Genomic DNA, 11,692 nt, shown 5'->3' with positions numbered 1-11,692 from the left:
GCAGAAGCATACAGAAACTGTGAATACCTATCCTACGATTAAGACAATGGTATATCACAAGCCAGCAAGAGTACACAGAGCTGAAATGAAATCCTACAGGTAACATGTAGACTAAAGCTTGATTTCTTTTCGTATTTCAGTTGCATCACTCTGTCTCATCACTTGATTAAAATAACATTTACTAATAACATAGTTAACAGGCAAACCTAGATCCTACATACAGTGTATGCTCAAGAGCAGATCCTCATGTTATGGAAGAGTTAAAAGTATTGATTGACTGCAAATTTCCTTATATAGGAGGGTAAGATACTTTAATGCTCTATTCCATTCAGTCTAAGAGATTTCATAACTTTCATTAGATGAAGTCTGATAATTTTAACGTTTTGGTGTTTTATTGACGGTCTCCATTAATTTGTGTTGACAGGAAATAAATTAGTCTTGCCCGATTCCCAGGTTAAAAGGAGATGTCAGTAATGCTTGAACCAGAGAACCAAGATAAAAGACAGACTGTACTTTTACCTAGAAATGAAGGTAAGATGCAAATTTGACTCTAAAATTTTGTTTTTCTGTGCCTTTTAACTACTGTTGTCAATGAGCACCTGGTTAAATGGTGTCAAACATTGATGCAAGTATCAGGTGGTAAAACTGCTCAGTTACTTGGACATTGAGGCAATTTACTGGGTAGTTCAGTAGCAAAAATATCTTAATTCTTAAATATGCATATGAAGGAAATCAGATACCTTTTCCATTGATAATTTTCAACGATATTCTCAATTTAAAATCATGATTTCATTAGATATTCTTTGACTGGAATAAAAATACCATACATCAATTAACAGGAGTTTTGAGTAGATATCATCAACAAAAATCTTGGTGTTATTCTTAACGAAAATAAAATTATACTTCTAACTGGAAGATTTTCTTAATATTTGACTCAGATGAGTTGTTCGAAATTTTCGGGCATCTTAAAGTGGCACATTGGTCCTTAAATTATTTAATTATTGCAAGTCTTTAATTCATTTGCTGTGGTTTTCCTACATTATTTGCAATATGAATCATTTTATTTTAAAGATTAGATTTATTTGGTTTACAAATGTAATTCAGACAGAATGGAGCCAGTGGTACCCATGGAGCCCAAACAAAGGTTGTATTTTGATCTTGTAAGCCAGACATAAGGTGAGCTGTATTGGTTCTTTGGCATGTACTGTTTGTTTTCTGCCCTCCCCCTCCTTACTTACATTACTAACAGAACTAAACCTTTTTGCCCTTTTTGCCCTTTTCATTTATGATTGTTTGTGTCTTTCCAAAAGACAATATGTAATTGTCACATGTTTTTGTTTGAGAATGATACATTAAAAGGTTACTTTTTTCACTTATTTTGGAACTGTACTAATCCTGTGTCAGTTTCTACCATTATGAAGGGCACAAGGAGGGATGGACAGATGGCAGCCAGCAGCACACTGAGGAGGAGACCATTGCCAGGATACAGGGTATCCACTGTAACAAAGGACCAACACTGGCCAAAGTGTGGTAAGAAACATAAATAATTTTAAAATCTGTACTCTGATTTTCTAGTTTCATTTTATTTAAGACTGATACTAGTACTTATTTAACTCTTGGCTCTGTATTTTAACAGAATTGTAGTAATCTTCAATCCCAATAAAAAGAATGACAAACCTACTTTTGAAGAAGAGCCCAAGGAGTTTGGAGCAACTGAAGCCAACCACTGAATAAAGGGTGAGGTAATAAAAAATGCTGATTCCATTTCAGTCTTTTGATAATCTTAAATCTTGTAAACTAAGCTCTCTTTGATGTGGAATCTTAGTATCTAATCAGCTTAATTTACAAACTCTAAATTAATTTGTGTCCAAATATTTAGATGACAGCAGGTATAGATAGATGCCAAATTACAGACGACAACACGGTAATGAGGCCATAACCAGGAGACAGGATTTCCACTGTGTCAACAAGTCAACATTGACCAAGGCAATAAGAAACAAGCTGCATATGGAGGACCACACAGGGAAGAAGAGAACTGCATAATAAAGAGGACCACACACAATGAGTAAGAGTACCTCACAATGACGAAGAGGACCATACAATGAAGAAGAGGACCACATAAAGAAGAGGACCACACAAAGAAGAAGAGGACCATACAATGAAGAAGAGGACCACACAAAGAAGAAGCGCTGGACCACACAAGGATTGAATACATCTGGATGGAAAGATGCGTGGTTCCATCCACAGGTGGATCTTTCTTTATCGGCTGTTTCGGCACTGTCCACTACAGCCTCCAGAGATGTGCCGACTGAGATGATCAGGTCCCAGCCTGGAACCACTTTGTTCTACATCACTGCTGTTCTGTTTTACTGTCTATCTCACTACAGTTTATTATCTTTCCACCTCTCTGCTCTTCTTCTCCACAACCACATGGACGCTGATTCCACCTCCCTTCACATAATCCCTATTAATCTCATCCTCTCTGCTCCCGTTATTCCAAGGGCTTTCAGTGTCCTCTACATAGATTGGCCAACTAATCCTTTACAACCCACTTCCACTGAGAAAAACCAGACCTTCCATCCATCCATGCTGACAATCCTTCACAAGGTCTTAATACTGTAGATTTTTCCTTTCGTATGCGTCGTCCATTTTATCTTCCCTTGGCACTGTTAATTTCAAAATAATTGTCTGTCTTGTAGCCACTGACCAAAACTATTATAGCTGGCCTCTTGTTTGTAGCTATTATTTCTGACTGAAATATTAATCTTTCCTGGAGGCCTGCCCACATCTGCCATCTTTTGCTGTTCCCAGCAGACCACTTCCTTCAACACTAACTTTATGTCCCTTTTCACCTTCTTTCATAAAGTTGACAAATCTCAGGCCCTCTTTGTTCTTCTTTGGCTTTTTGATACCTTTCTTTAAGGTGTCAGGTATACTGGCTAAGACTCTATCATGTCTCCAAGTTTGCTTGTTTACCACCGAGGACACACTTTGGATCATAAGTCACTCCCCATGTTACCAGATTAGTTAGACTAAGAAGAACATCATAAACTGATTTCAGCTTAAACTGAAGCCTGAATGGTCCATCTTCCAAATACCATTCCATCACAATGTGATGCACATTTTCCCAGTTTAACCAGCTACCTTGTTTCTTCATTCCAATTGCTTTCATCATTCTTGAGTCTTCCTCTATTCACACACTTCTTCCTGCTCCAAACTGCACTTCTCTTCTACTGAAGCTTTTCTCCATATTGCTGTTGGTTTGACATCAGGCCCTTGCCTTCCTATAGCCAGTCTTCTCACAATGTCCCTGTGTCTCAAGCGGGATTCTGCTTCTTCTAGTTTTCTTTACTGACCACTTTCCCCTGTCCTGATACCGACTTGTGCTGTCCAGGCCTTCTTGTCTTTGCTATTCTGTAACATTAAGTGTTGACACACCTTTGTCATTTTGAATTCCTCAGTTAATTACTTTAGAGGTAACTGTAGCTTAGTCCTGGAGCTATATAAACACATGCTGCTGAAACTTCATGGCACCCCTAGCCATCTCCTCAGGTATCTGCTTGCCATCTACTGTGCTCATTGGTATACCATACACGAGTAGCAGCCATACCAAGTGAGGCAGTATCCCGTGTTGATAAACTGCAGCTTTATATTTACCAGGCAGTCCACTTTTATCCACAGTTCTCATTTATTCATCCAGCTGTCTGCAGGTTTCTTTCACATTTTACCTGTCTGTTAATATGTCATTAAAGAATTTCCCATTGTGTATATTTAGTGCAATAAAATATGTTCAAACCAAAGAATTTCCCTAAACATTTTACTACCTTCTCTGTGACTGTTGGTATTGCCTCTCCTTCAATCTTGAACCTTTCTTTTACTTTTCCATTCTTTAAAACCAAACTATGAGATTTGCTTGGTTTTACTTTCATTCTTGCCCAAGTGATAGCTGATTCTAGTTCTTGTATTGTCCACTTGGCTTCAATAACTGTTTTGGTTGTAACTGTCGTGTCATCCATGAATGCTGTCCCAGGTGGTTGGCGTACTCCTGACTTCATCCATGGACCTCTGATATTCTGCTCCACTTTACCAACTTCTAAGTGTTGCCATGCTATAGTGTAATCCTGTACTGTGTGAAAATGGTCTTTTAAAACTGCCGATGTCTTCTCTGGTACATGGTATCTTTCGAGTGTCAGCTCAACAAGTTTATAGGGAACTGTCCCATATGCATTTGCTAGATCTAGCCAGAAGACTGCCAACTCCCCTTTAGACTCTTTGGTTTCCTGGATTATCTGTGTCAGTACACTTTTATGCTCAATTCATCCTGATACTTCAGGTTCTCCTCCCTATTGCACAGTGATATCAATATACTGATTCTCAAGCATCTAACTAGACATTCTCATTGCTAAAATTGTAAGGTACATCTTCCCTTTTACATTCAGGAGCAGTATTGTCATAAATTGTTTCAGTACTTCTAAGGCCTCTTCTTTTGGAAAAAGACTTATGCTCTGTTGCAGCTATCTGCCAATCAACTTCTTCTCCAAACCACTCTTATCTGTTTCCAGAGGTGCTTTGTCAACCTTTGACAGTTCTCGCAAACTTTTTATGGAACCCCATTTGGTGCTGATGCTGCTCTGGCTTTCTTAATTACATCTACCACTTCTTTTATCTTTGTTTGTGATTCACCAAAGCGTTAATTTGGTTCTTATACGAATGTATCAACTGCTCCCACTCACCTAACTCTTCCTCCCTATGTGGATCACTGCGTCTCCCTTAAATACTTCTCAACGTCTTCCTTTGAAGATTTCAATAATCTGAACACTTTATTTCATGGCAATCTTGATGTAAACTGGAATGGGTCTGAGGTAAATCTTGATCTTACTCTATTTTGCTGTTTCATTCTATGCCTGCTTCTCTCTGCTCTTCTTGCTATCTTGAGATGTTCCCTGATAATGAGATGTTATATCATGACTGTGATAAGGTTGACTTATCCTCTCTATAGCCTTCCTATACTGCTTACAAAGCTGCCACAGGTCTTTATCATCCTTGCTATTTCCCTCTCTCTCCTGTTCTTCCTTCTCTCTTTTTGTTACTTTTTCCTTTGTTCTGTGCCAAACCTGTCCAGACCTAGGCTGTATACATGTGTAATTGATGTCATACTTTTACTTTCCTGTCAAAACTGCCTGCAAGGGTTGTGTTCAGAATTGTATCCACATCTACATCAAACCATTCCCAGTCACTTTTTTACTGTTTGGCCATTTTACTTTCCCCTTGTTTACATTGCTGTCAGTACCTCTGTTGTCTCTCACCTCTTCTTGCTGTTGATTGCTGCTCTGTGATTGATTGTTGTCCTCGCTGTGACATGCCTTTCACCGTATGAAGCCTTGTCATTACCTAACACATGGAGGCTGCGGTCACTGTGGTTTTCGTCCTGAACCACTTCCTCCTCCGTCTCACCAGGTTGCCCTGTGTCTTGTGTTAGCTGCTGATCTGGCTTACATCCCACCCTCCCCATGTGGATTAAAATCCCCTTTTAATTCATGCATACTTTCCCACAGCTGCATACAATTCTAATGTTCAAAGTTGTCATTGTTTTTTGTTGCCTTGTTGCATCCCGATTATCCATCAACACAGGTCGCTCATCTTCCCATGCTCTCATGCCTCTGCATCCCTGATCCCAGTCTCTCCTGGTTGTCTCCTGTCTCTCCAGGTTGTCACTGAACTTTTCTCAGTTGTCATCCAGACTTGCCTGGCTGGCACTGGTTTCCCAAATAATATTACTTGTATACACCTTGATGGAAAGATGTGGGGTTCCATCCTCAGGTGGATCCTCCTTCATCGTCTGTTTCCACGCTGTCCACTATAGCCTCTAGAGGTGTGCCGACTGGGGTGATCAGGTCCCAGCCTGGCACCACTTGGCTCTACATCACTGCTGTTTCATTTTACTGTCTTTCTCAATACTGTTTATAAACATCAATGCTATTCTATTTTACTGTCTATCTCACTACTATTTATTGTCTTTCCACTTCTCTCTTCTTTTCCACAACCACATGGATGCTGATTACGCCTCCCTGCACAGACTCCCTATCAATCTTCTCTCTGCTCCTGATATGCCAATGGCTCTCAGTGCCCTCCACATGGACTGCCCCACGAATCCTCTACATCCCACTTCCACTGCAAAAAACCAGACCTTCCATCCTTTCTGCTGACAATCCTTCAGAAGGTCTTGATACTTTAGATTATTCCTAATGTGTGTGTTCTCCATCCTATCTTCCTATGGCACTGTTAATTCAAAAATGATTGTCTGCCTTGTAGCCACTGACTGAATGATTACATTCGGCCTTGTTTGTAGCTATTATTTCAGATGGAAATACTAATCTTTCCTTGAGGCCTGCCCACATCTGCCAATCTATTGCTGTTCCCTGCAGACCACTTCCTTCAAACTAACTATACTAACTTTATGTCCTTTTTCACCTTCTTTCAGAAAGTTGACAAATTTCAGGCCCTCTGTGTTTTCCTTTGATTTTTTTTTTTATACCTTTCTCGGTTTTTTGATACATGTACCTTTCTCTTATGTGTCAGCTATACTGGCTAGGACACTATCATGTCTCCAAGTGTATTTCCCATCTTTCAAAGCCTCTGAGCATGCTGATAATATGTGCTCTGAGTTTGCTGGTTTACCACAAAGAATGCTCTTTGGATCATCCGCCACTCTCCATGCTATCAGATTAGTTGGGCTGGCAAGAACATCATAAACTGAGACCATTGCCAGGATAAAGGGATCCTCTAAACCAACAGGCCAACATTTGGCAAAATTGGTAAGAGGCAAGCATCATTTGGTATCATTTATCTAAAATCTCATAATCTAATATCTTATATAACTACTTCCATACTTGAGGCTTTAAATAGATTGTTTTCTGACAATTTTTCAGTTGACAGCAAGTATGGGCAGACGTCAATTTGAGGCTGACCAATCAACTAAAAATAGGATCATACACTGTAGAGGAGCACTACATATTGAAAACAAGGACCACACAAAGAAGAGGAGGACCACACATGAAATATGAGGACCACACATGGAAGAGGACAACTACACAAGGAAGAGGAGGGCTACATAAAGAAGAAGAGGACCACACAAGGAAGAGGAGAACCACACAAGGAATAGGAACTATTGCCAGGAAATGAGGTATCCAAACCAAAATGGCCAACATTGGCCAAAGTGGTGAGAAACATGCTGCATATGATGTATTTTTGGTTTGCTATGTTTTATTGTAAGTTAATCCAATTAGGACACAAATTACATCTCTCAACTCTTTATTTTCAGAATAATGGTTAGAAAAGCTTTACTTGTTTGGCAAAGAACCCATATATCACTCTTGAGGAGGAGTGCAACCAAGAAAGATCCACTGCAGACAGCCATGGAAGAAAGGGTAAGATGGAAATCAAATAACCTCAATCCATTGTTTGTGTTTTTCACACATGATATGTATGACTGAGTCTCTTATAATGTAAACTCTCTGTCTTAAAGAAACCAAGATATGTAGACCCTTACACAATGAAAGATTGGGAGAATTAAATCACCTGCCAGCAAGAGTACCAAGAGCTGGACACCAAAAATACCCACAGAGTAGAGAGCATTGCCAGGGTACAGGGCATTCATTATACCAGCAGCCATTTATTTAAGTGGTAAAAAACAGTCACTGCATTTGTTGCACAATTGGATTTCTGTTTTCTGTCTAATATTATAAGATATACTAACTCTCAACTTTCTATGTTCTCAGAATGATGGTCTAGCAAGCTTGGATTGCAATCTCCCACTCTCTGGATTAGGAAGAGTTAAACACCAGAGATAGAAGTACTGCTGGTTGAAAATTGACTGTGGCCTGCAGGAAATGGTAAGAAGTAAGATCCACTCCTTGTGTTGAGTAAATTGATATTGGTATTTCTCACTTATTGAATTCTTTGTACCATTATTAACTGTATCTGTACACATTCTGTTTTTGATTGGTATCATTTATTCTTAGTCAATCTAGTATTGACATTCATTAGACCTCTTGACTCTGTATTTTAACAGAATGATGGTTAGACAAGCTTTGATCCCATGATAGAGGACACTTCCATCACTCACAAGGAGCAGTCCAGGGACCTGAGATACACAATGGGCAGCCATAGAAGAAAGAGTAAGATACAAATGAAATGTGCTGAATCCATGGCTTATGCTTCTTTATACATGATTGTTATTTATGTGCTGATGTTAACTGATGTAAAATTAACCTCTGTTGGTCTAAATCTCAATATCCTACAACTACTTCAATATTTGGAGCTTGAATAAACTGTTTCCTGACAATTTTTCAGTTCACAGCAGGTATGGACAGATGCCAAATTGAGGATGACCAATCACTAAAAATAGGATCCTTTACTTAAGAGGAGCATTACATATTGAAAAGGAGCAGCACATAAGGAAGAGGAGGACCACACAAGGAAGAGGATGACTACACAAGGAGAAGGATGGCTACATAAAGAAGAGGAGGACTGCATAATGAAGAAGAGGACCACACAAAGAAGAAGAGGAGGACTACTCAAGGAAGAAGAGGACCACACAAGGAAGGGGAACTATTGCCAGGATACAAGGTATCTAATTTAAAACCAAAAGGCCAACATTGGCCAAAGTGTTGATAAACAAGCTGCATGTGATAAATTGTTGGATGTCTGTAAGTCAATCCAATTAGGACATGGAATACATCTCTCAACTCTCTTTAATTTCCTAATGATTGAATAATCATTAGAAAGGCTTCAATTTTGTGGCAGAGAACCTATCTATCACTCTTTAGGAGGTAGAGATCATTGCCAGGGTTCAGAGTGTCCATTATACCAGCAGCCATGAACGTCAAAGGGGTAAGAAACAAGCTGCATTAGTTGCACTATTACATTTCTGTTTTCTGTTCTCTGTCTAATACTGTAAACGTATTACATTTGGTGATGTATTCTTTTTAGCGCTTTTGACGGAAAAATACTTCCGCTAATTCAAGTACATCGCTAAATGTCTTAAACAATGAAACATAAATAAGAATATCAAGAAATGCGCTAAATCAAATCTACGTTAACTTGTTTAAAAATCACTTTCCGCTAAATATCGTACACGCTAAATATAATACATTTACAGTATTAGAACACATATTTAACTCTCAACTTTTCATATTCTCAGAAAAATGGATTAGCAAGCTTAAATTGCAGTCTCCCACTCTCTGGATAAGGGAGAATTGAACATCAGAGAAAGAAGTACTGCCAGTTGGAAATTGACTTTGGCCTGCAGGACACGGTAAGAAGTAAGATCCATTCCTTGTGTTGTGTAAATTGATATTCCTATTTCTCGCTTGTTGAATTCTCTGTCCTATTATTAACTGTATCTGTACACATTCTGTTTTTGATTGGTATCATTTATTCTTAGTCAATCCAATATTGACATTCATTAGACCTCTTGACTCTGCATTTTAACTGAATGATGGTTAGACAAGCTTTGATCCCATGATAGAGGACACTTCCATTACCCACAAGGAGCAGTCCAGGGACCTGAGATACACAATGGGCAGCCACAGAAGAAAGGGTAAGATACAAATGAAATGTGCTGAATCCATGGCTTATGCTTCTTTATACATGATTGTGATTTATGTGCTCATCTTAACTGATGTAAAATGAACCTCCTTTGATCTAAAATCTCAATATCCTATAATTACAAACTGTTTCCTGACAATTTTTCAGTTCACAGCAGGTATGGACAGATGCCACATTGAATACGACCAATTAACTAAAAACAGGATCATACATTAAAGAGGAGGACTACATATTGAAAATGAGGACTACACAAGGAAGAGGAGGACCACACAAAGAAGAGGAGGACTACATATTGAAAAGGAGGACCACTCAAGGAAGATGACATCTACACGAGGAGACATGAAGAAGAGGACAACACACTGATGACACAAAAAGAAAAGGGACATTCATGGAAGAGGAGGACTACATAAAGAAGAAGGAACCGCATAAAGAAGAGACAGACCACACAAGGAAGAGGACCAAAAAAGGAAGAAGAGGACCACACCAGGAAGAGGACCAAAAAAGGAAGAAGAGGACCACACCATGAAGAAGAGGACCACACAAAGAAGAAGAGGACTACACAAAGAAGAAGAGGACCACACAAGGAATAGGAACTATTGCCAGGATAAAAGGTATCTAAACCAATGGCCAACACTTGCCAAAGTGGTGAGAAACAAGCCGCATAATGATACATATTTGGATTTCTTTGTTATTTTTGCAAGTCAATCCAATTAGGACACAAATTACACCTCTTGACTCTCTTAATTTGCAGAATAATGGTTAGAAGACTTCAATTTTGTGGTAGAGAACCCATCTATCACTCTATAGAAAAAGTGCAACCAAGAAAGATTCAAATGGAGCCAGCCATGGAAGGGTAAGATTGAAATCCAATGTCCTAAATCCGTTGTTTGTGTTTTTTCACACATGATTATGACTGAGTCTCTTATAATGTAAAATCTCTGTCTTGAAGAAACCAAGATAACCAGACCCTTACACAATGAATGATTGGGAGAATTAAATCGCCTGCCAGCAAGAGTACCAAGAGCTGGGCACAAGAAATATCCCAAGAGTAAAGAGACCTTTGTCAGGATACAGGATGTCCATTATACCAGCAGACAAAGTGGTAAGAAACAAGCTGTTAGATTTCTGTTTTCTGTTCTCTGTATAATATTAGAACACATGTTTAACTCTCAACTCTCTTTGGTTTAGCAAGCTTGGATTGCAGTCTCCCACTCTTTGGATTAGGAAGAGTTTAACACCAGAGAAAGAAGTACTGCTGGTTGGAAGTTGACTTTGGCCTACAGAAAACAGTAAGAAGTAAGATCCACTCCTTGTGTTGTGTAAATTGATAACCCTATTTCTCACTTGTTGAATTTTTTGTACTATTATTAACTGATCTGTACACATTTTGTGTTAACAGACAAGGGACAAGACTGGTCTTGATAGAATGTTTAGAAGAGTTCTCCCTGTTGATGGACAAGTTTAAAGACTCATTTAAACTGCAGCCTACTGTAGAAGTGAAGATAATTAATTAAGGTACAAGCTCTACTCAATTTACTCTCAGAGATTCCATAACTTAAAGTACTTTAATTAGTTTTGTTAAACTCTTTATACTGACTTTGATAATAGGAATTAAGGCTAGACTGAATCTAGTGTTCATGAGAATTAATGTTTTAAATTGAGTTCCAAGAAAGTGATGAGCTTTTGCCTAACATAAGAATAAGACATAACCCAAGTGAAAAAAATCCTCAAACAAATCACTTTAAGAAATCACTTATGAATCAGTGATTTGAAGATGATTTGTAAGTGATGCAAATTCCCATGCAAATGAGCTAACAAATCACTCCTAACAATTTGTAAGCAAATCACCCTGAAATCACAACGAAATCACTTTGAATAAATTGTGTAGAAATCACTTCTGTTGAACAAATCGCAACCAAATCACTCCAAATAAATTGCAAACAAATCATTTTAAATACCGTATAGCGGGTTTTCTTGGCGGGTGTAAAATTTGGCGTTTTGCCTGCTGAAAGGTATACCAATAATTTTGGCGTAATTTATTTTAGCGGGCACAGGGTTTCATCTCCTCGCAGATGTACACTAC

General features: G+C 38.6%; 1 long non-coding RNA gene across 1 annotated transcript; it reads left to right on the top strand.

The window, feature by feature from the left end:
- The first annotated feature begins 6,934 nt into the window (after positions 1 to 6,934).
- Positions 6,935 to 8,176, top strand: LOC134245373 (uncharacterized). Its single transcript, XR_009987407.1, has 3 exons — positions 6,935 to 7,183; positions 7,526 to 7,683; positions 8,072 to 8,176. It is a non-coding gene; the product is annotated as an uncharacterized LOC134245373 (long non-coding RNA).
- The last annotated feature ends 3,516 nt before the right edge of the window (positions 8,177 to 11,692 follow it).

This window comes from Saccostrea cucullata, unplaced genomic scaffold (assembly GCF_032062105.1).
Source record: "Saccostrea cucullata isolate Sc308-1 unplaced genomic scaffold, CSIRO_AGI_Scuc_v1 ctg2088, whole genome shotgun sequence".
Taxonomy (NCBI): Eukaryota; Metazoa; Mollusca; class Bivalvia; order Ostreida; family Ostreidae; genus Saccostrea; species Saccostrea cuccullata.
This window is presented reverse-complemented; position numbering and strand designations above follow the sequence as displayed.